Here is an 8,056-nt window from a genome sequence, read left to right on the forward strand (position 1 = left end):
GAAAACCACTAATCCATGGAGGGTCCCGTTTGGGATTAACATAGATTGGTGAGAATCATTTAATAGTATTGTTAGTCCGATGAGGTCTCAGTTTGAGAATAAGTCGTCCTAACAATCCATCATCTTTCAAAACTTAAAAAGAGTCCGACCATCGTCGCGAATGCCAATGTCCGTTTCGGCGGGTGGCGACAGATGGCGACTCCACTGGGGAAGCCTCGAGAGTCAGTCCCATTTAGTGATGAATTATTTCTAAAATAATAGTTTAAAATTACTTCATTACCCCTCGCTTGTATGATAATACGTTTTACCTAATTGGCTTTAATAACTGTTGGATGTTTAAATTTTCGCAATCGTTTGAAATATAAACTGCACACGAACCTGTGCACACAACAGTTCCCTCTATACCCGGGGGCATGAGTGGAAAGCCATAGGGAGTGGATGTTAGTACGTCCGGTTGTCGAATGGGTCTATAGGTGCCCGTAGACCGTTGTCGGAAAACATCACTCAAGGTGAAAACCATGAACTCGAGTCCGACAGTGCGTTGGAGCTTTCCATCGACTTACGACGAGAGGAATTGGGTCCCTATAATGGGGGCACCTTGGGAGCCTTGGACCGGTGAGAACAGTTAGAACCTCCTTGAATATGCACTTTTCTGCAGGATACCCCTACCTCGTGATTCGCTCGTGACTGTTCGTGGATGAGTGAATTGTTTGTGCATTGTTTATGTGACATTGTTTGAGCATACATTGCATTCTTTAAACATACAACATTCCCTTTTAAAATAAGAATAAATAGGAATAAGAATCTTCCATTACATGGTGTTAACATCTACCTTCATCACATTCATATAGGTAGTTTCCCTTTTCACCCAAAAAAATACAAAAAACAAAATACCCAAAAAAAAGGAAAAAAATTATTTATCTAAACCAAGCAATATCATGCATCATCTTAGGAGCATCCTGAAAACATGATAATGCTTAGTTGAATAAACACAATGCATGCATCACTACAAAAAAATCAAGTTTTAGCTACCACCAAAATCGGTCGCTATTTAGGTAAATTCAGTCGCTATTACATTCAGCGACCGAAATAGCGACCGAAAAATTCCGTCGCTAAAACCCTGGTCGCTATTCCAAATAGCGACCGAAATTTTTTCCGTCGCAATTTAGCGACCAAAAAATCAGTCGCTAGACAATAAAAATCCGTCGCTAAAATTTTGGTCTCCTAACTTCTGGAGACCAATTTTGCGACCGAATTTTTTGGTAGCAATTTCCGTCGCTATTTTTTGTATTTATTTAATAAAAACATTTTATGAATCAGTCGCTATTTCGGTCGCTAAAAAATTGTTGTAGCTACGGATAAAATCGGTCGCTATTTCGGTCACTAAATAATTGATATAGCTACGGATAAAATCGGTCGCTATTTCAGTCGCAAAATAACTAATATAGCTACGGATAAAATCAGTCGCTATTTCGGTCGCTAAATAACTGATATAGCTACGGATAAAATCGGTCGCTATTTCAGTCGCTAAAACACCATCAAAAACAAAACAAACCAAATAAATTTAAAATTTTAATTTTGATAAGAACAAGAAACAGATCCTGAGAAAGTAAAAGAAAGAAATGGGGACATGTTTCAGATAAAAGAGGTGGTAAAAAGAAATATCCAATAAGGTTTTTTAAATTTGGGGAAAGCTAAAAGCTTAAATCAAAATCACCTGTCTAAGGATACAAACAATGCTAAGACTTAAACATTAAAATTAAACTTGATTATCCTCAAATTACAAATAGGGTTATACATCCACTTACACCAAAACTAGAAATTTCAGACTACTGATAAGTGAAAGTAATCGATTACAATACAGAAGGAAAGCCCTAAGCCCTCTCGCCCCTAATCCTACGAGCAAGCTGAATATCCTTGGGCATAATGGTGACTCTCTTGGCATGAATAGCGCAGAGATTTGTGTCTTCAAAAAGACCAATGAGATAGGCCTCGACGGCTTCCTGAAGAGCAGAGACAACACTGCTCTGGAATCGGAGATCGGTCTTGAAATCCTGAGCAATTTCCCTCACCAGCCTCTGGAAAGGAAGCTTCCTGATGAGAAGCTTGGTGCTCTTCTGGTACTTGCGGATCTCCCTCAGCGCCACCGTGCCCGCCTGAAACGGTGGGGCTTCTTCACGTCGCCGGTGGCCGGAGCAGACTTACGTGCGGCCTTCGTCGCCAGCTGCTTCCTCGGAGCCTTTCCTCCGGTGGACTTCCTTGCGGTTTGCTTGGTACGAGCCATTGATATCGCAAAGGAGGGTTCCAAGAGTGAGAGAGAGAATGAGACTAGTGTTTGTTTTATTTATAGGGGTACACATCGCCAAAAAAGGTTGAGCGGGAATTTTTCTTTTTTCATTCGGCCAAATTTTGATTCAGCCGCGCGAATGTCACCGTTGATGCGGGTGTCAATCAACGGATGAGCTCTTTCCTCAACTTAAGCCACAGATCGCGATCCCTGTCGCTTACAAAAGCACCAACAGAGATACAGTTTGACGAGCAATTGTTTATTTCAATTGGAAATGACATTGGAAAAGCACGAAATTTGAATTTATTTGTCGTTCTCCAACGTGTTTCTATAAGATCACCCACGGGGTGATGTGTTTGATTTGTCTAGAAAGTCAATTCTACAAGAATGAAAACTCCTCGACAGAGAAAAATATGAAATGATGCACAAATATTATATACATTGGTCTCATTTTATTATAATCACTTGTGTATTCTTTTTTTTTTTTTTCTATAAATGACGATGATGGAATTTGAATTAAAGTTTCATATATATTTTCCAAATCTCTTACGGTTAAGCTGATTCTATGGGATAGTTGTGAATATTTTTAGTATAAATAATTTTTCATTATTATTTAATAACGTATTATTAGAATTGTGAGATTATGTATGCGTTTACTATCTTATTTTCATTTTTAAATAACTTTGTAAAATTTTGAAAATTAATTTAAACGTAATTTTTTTCTCTTTCTTTTTCTTTTAAAATCTCATAATAATAAAAAAAGAGTAAAAAAGTGAAGAAAAATTCTCCTTGTTCAAATAAGTGAATAAAAAAACTTACATAGTTGATTTTATTAAATAAAAAAATAAGGAAAGAAAAGTAGTTAAGCACTTATATGGATCTTTGCAAAAAGTTTTTCAAAATCAACATAAGTTCAATAAATAATTAATAATATCAATAAAATTAATATCTCTACTCTAATCTCATATGTTTCTATTGCTATGTCATCAAGAACATCATCAACAACATGGTCAGGATCATATGGGGTAGTACTCGGTGCAGGAGGGGTTGGCCTTAAAGGGTCAATGTTGAGATGGCGTAGTATATATCGCATCTGCTCATCATGCTGTCGTATATGCTCTTCTAATGCTTTTTCCTTTGCTTCTTTTGCAGCAAGCTCAACATTTAATTTAGTTATCCTATTTTGCATTTCTTCTATCACCCCTGCAGTGACTGGTGATGGCAGTGACTTGGAAGATTGTGACTTAACTTTAAATTAATCTAACTCAATTGGAAGATAAATAAAATTTAATAAAAAAAGGTGCTTTATAGAAAAAAAAGTTTTAAGCAAACGAACCCTTTATTAATAGGAAACAGAGTGGAGAAAGCAAATAGTTTTGTTAAACAATCAATTAGACCCAATTATTTATTTATTTATTTATTTATTTATTTTTCGTTCTTACCTAATTCTCTTTGTAAACAAATGTGATACGTTAGCTTCTCTCTCCCGTCTTTCTATTATTTTACTTTCTTTCTATAAATAGTTTGATTGTTTGGCATATCTAATGAAGGAGTAAAGAACTAATTTCCTCTCCCAACATAACCCACCTTAAAGTGAAGATATTGAATAAAAATTTATAATGTTAAACACTAAACAGTAAATTATGAGGCATCTATACATCCACAAAATCCCATATATGATACTCTAATATATTTTAAATATTCTGATATATTTTAGATATGATACTTCTTAAATATGTACAACACTTTTTCATTGTGTCACAATTAAAAATAATTATTTTTTGTTCAGACATAATTTGAACATTTTTTTGATAAAGTAAGTGAATGATAATAAATTAACTAAATTTTTTAAATATATTTTAATTAAAAATATTTTTTTTATCAATACAATGACTAAAAGTATTATAATAAATAATGAAATTAAATAAATTAAATCTTATAATGATTATTTTTTAATAATACTAAATTAAATATTCTAATTATTTTATAATAAATTAAAATAAAAAAATAAAATATTTTAACTGGTATTTCAAATAAAACACATTAAAATATTATAATCAAAAGAAATCCAGTATTAAATCCAAAGATTATAAAAATTATAATTAAAATTATAATAAATATTTTGATATTAAATATTTGTATAAAGATATTGCTACAGATTTTAGATTTTATTTATTATATTTTATAATCAAAAGATATCTAATATTAAATCAAAAAGATTATAATAATTATAACTCAAATCCAGATAAATATTTTGATTTACTACTATAATAATTATCAAAAAGATAATTATAATAAACTAATACATATTTTAGATTTTATTTACTATGTTTTATAATCAAAAGAAATCCAATATTAAATTATAAGATAATAAAAATTATAAGCTTCTGTATTATATATATATATATATATATATATATATATATTACTTTCCCAAAGAAATCAAGTTGGTATAAAATTATTTTCATTTGATGATAATTTATTTTAAAATATTAAAATCTAGTTCATAAATAATTATGACAAGTAGAAATCAAATTAAATAGGAAGTTAAAAGATTTCTTATAAATTTTTCCCTGTTGAAAAAAAAATACTCCTAAAACACTGATGTACCTACGAATAAAATTGGTCGCTATTTCGGTCGCTAAAACACTGATGTTTCACGGAACCAGATATGATCTTTCATTTTTCTTTTATAATCAAATTTGATTATGATATGAATTGATACGTGATTTTTTTGCCTTTAATTTATTTTGTAATCAGATTGGCTAATTTTGACTTGAAGCAACACATTAAAAGAGGCAATATATTTTGATCATTTATTTCAATAAAAATTTAAAAACAAATTAGTTATACTCACTTGCTCTAACTTTGATCTGAGATCCTTCATGGTTCTCAAAAGATGAATTATTCAATATTTATGTTTCTCCTTCTCTACAGCAAGTAACTGAGCTTGCAACTTTAACGATGAATACTCTAAAAAAAATCACAACATTTAATTTGTGCTTAATTTATTTAAAATAAATAAATAAATAAACATTTATTTTAAAACTTTAAATATTTGTATTTAAGAAATTGTTATAGATTTTAAATACATATTTTTAAGTTTTTATTTTATTAAATTAATTGAATATAAATTATATTTTATCACTTTTAAATAAAGAGAGTGAATGAAGTAAATTAATTAAAATTTTAAAATATATTTTAATTAAAAATATTTTTTTTATCAATATAGCGACTAAAAATATTATAATAAATAATAAAATTAAACAAATTAAATCTTATAATAGTTATTTTTTATTACTGCTAAATTAAATATTCTTATTCTTTTACAATAAATTAAAATGAAAAGGTAATAAAATATTTTAATTGATATTTCAAATAAAATATATTAAAATATTATAATCAAAAGAAATCCAGTATTAAATTAAAAGATTATAAAAATCATAACTAAATTTATAATAAATAATTTCATATTAAATATTTGTATCAAATAAATTATTACAGATTTTAGATTTGATTTATTATATTTTATAATTAAAAGATATTTAATATTAAATTAAAAGATATCTAATATAATGTTGAGGATTTTTCAAAGTTTAGAAAAGATATTATATTATGTATATATATTACTTTTAATATTTTACAAAGAAATTAAAGTGGCACAGCGGTACCATGCGTGGCCCATAATCTCCATGTCCATAGTTCGAATCCTAGCTTTGACATTTTAATAAAAATTGCCACATCAATTGACATTTGAATGATAAAAAAAAAAAAAAGTTTTAGCTACTGATTTTAATTCGGTCGCTAAAATATTCAAAAGTTTAGGATTAGCGACCGAAATAAAATCGGTCGCAATTTTTTTTTATATTTATTCAAAATCGGTCGCTAATTCCGTCGCAGATCATGCTTTCATAAAACACAATTAAATAGCAACCGATTTAGCGACCGATTATCTCGCTACCACCCAAATCCGTCGCTAATTCGGTCGCAAAATAGCGACCAAAAATTTTCGGTCGCTAAATCGGTCGCTATTTTAATCAGCCGCTAATTCGGTCGCAAAATAGCGACCGAAAAATTTCGGTCGCTAATTTCGGTCGCTATTTAGCATTTTTCTTGTAGTGCATATTCAACGCCATCATCTCATATCATGCATTCTTATCAAAGATCATGGAGGGATCTAGGTTTGCATTTCATACATCCCTCCTAGTAATTTACTAATAACATTAATAAAAAGAAAGGATTAATCGATGCGTATGTTCAGAATGGATCGCACGCCGTTTGTTATTAAGTGTAAACCAACAACCGCGCCAAGCGAACGCACATCAACTCCGTTGTTGGTAATCAAGACGAATAAAGTGGAAGGTCCGACACCGTTAAGGATCACTGCTCCAAGACCTTTTCCCTACGAATCGAATAAGGCTGTGCCATGGATATACGACATCCATTCTTCTGTCGACAACGATATCTCTAACATCGCTGGACTTGGGGGCATGACTAGGAGTGGCAGGATCTACACTCCCGAAGATCTTCATGATAAAGCTCCCAAGAATAAAGGAAAGGAAAAAGAAAAGGAGAAAAACGAGGAAAATAAAGAATCCGAGGAGGAGACTGACGAGCTGTTAAAATATATCCGACAGAGCGAGTACTCCATCGTGGATCAACTTCATAAGACGCCAGCAAAGATTACTCTGTTGTCGTTGATCCTAAGCTCCGAACCGCATCGGCAAGCTCTGTTGAAAGTTTGAACGAGGCATACGTGTCGCACACTATCTCCCAAGACAAGTTTGAGGGGATTGTTAGTCACATCACGGCTAACGATCACCTCACTTTCACCGATGAAGAAATCCCCGCTGGGGGACCGAACCACAACAAGCCCTTGCACATCTCTGTAAAGTGCAAGGAATATCACATCGCTAAAGTCTTGGTGGATAATGGATCTTCCTTGAACGTGATGCCAAAAAGAACGCTTGATCAAGTGGCAATCAAGGGAATCCAAATGCGCCCGAGCAACATGATCGTCCGAGCTTTCGACGGTTCTAAAAGAGAAGTGGTGGGAGAAATTAATCTTCCAATCCAAATTGGACCCACCATCTTTAATGTCGAATTTCAAGTGATGGACATTACTCCCGCGTACAGCTGTCTCCTCGGCCGACCTTGGATTCATGATGCGAAAGCTGTTCCCTCTACGCTCCACCAGAAAGTCAAATTCATAGTGGGTGACAAGCTGGTGACCGTACAAGCTGAAGATGACATACTCATCAGCAAGCCATCTGCCATACCTTACGTGGATGCAGCAGAGGAAGCTCTAGAGACCGCCTTCCAAGCATTGGAGATCGCCAATGTCGAAACGTTTCCCCGAGAAATGAAGAAGGTAGCCTACATGCTCACCAAGAACGGATACTTGCCTGGACAAGGACTTGGCAAGGATTCCCAAGGAATTCCCGAGCTACCCATTATTAAGGATAATCCGCGGAAACAAGGGTTAGGATACAACCCTAATAAAGATCAAAGGACGAAGAGGAACCAAGATCCTTCTCGACGTTCTTTAAGCCAGATCTTTAGGAAGGCCGGTTCATAAGCGTCAAGGCCGGTCGTCGTCATCAAGTGCTCTTCTCCTTTCGATAGGGATGTATAGACCTGATGACTGTTAGAGATTACTCCTCGGGGACAGCCCGACCCCCGAGCCTCGATAGGGAACATGTTTCCGCTATAATTATAATAAAATCGTTCTTTATTATTTCTTATTGCTTCTTTTCTTGCTTGCAATAA

The 8,056-nt window shown here is 33.0% G+C and overlaps 1 pseudogene; it reads right to left on the minus strand.

Moving 5' to 3' along the window:
* Nucleotides 1-1,740: 1,740 nt before the first annotated feature.
* On the minus strand, nucleotides 1,741-2,445 carry LOC145956736 (histone H3.2-like; annotated as a pseudogene).
* Between the last annotated feature and the right edge of the window lie 5,611 nt (nucleotides 2,446-8,056).

Source organism: Cajanus cajan, chromosome 4 (genome assembly GCF_000230855.2).
Source record: "Cajanus cajan strain Asha chromosome 4, NIPB_CcT2T_4, whole genome shotgun sequence".
NCBI classification, from domain to species: Eukaryota; Viridiplantae; Streptophyta; class Magnoliopsida; order Fabales; family Fabaceae; genus Cajanus; species Cajanus cajan.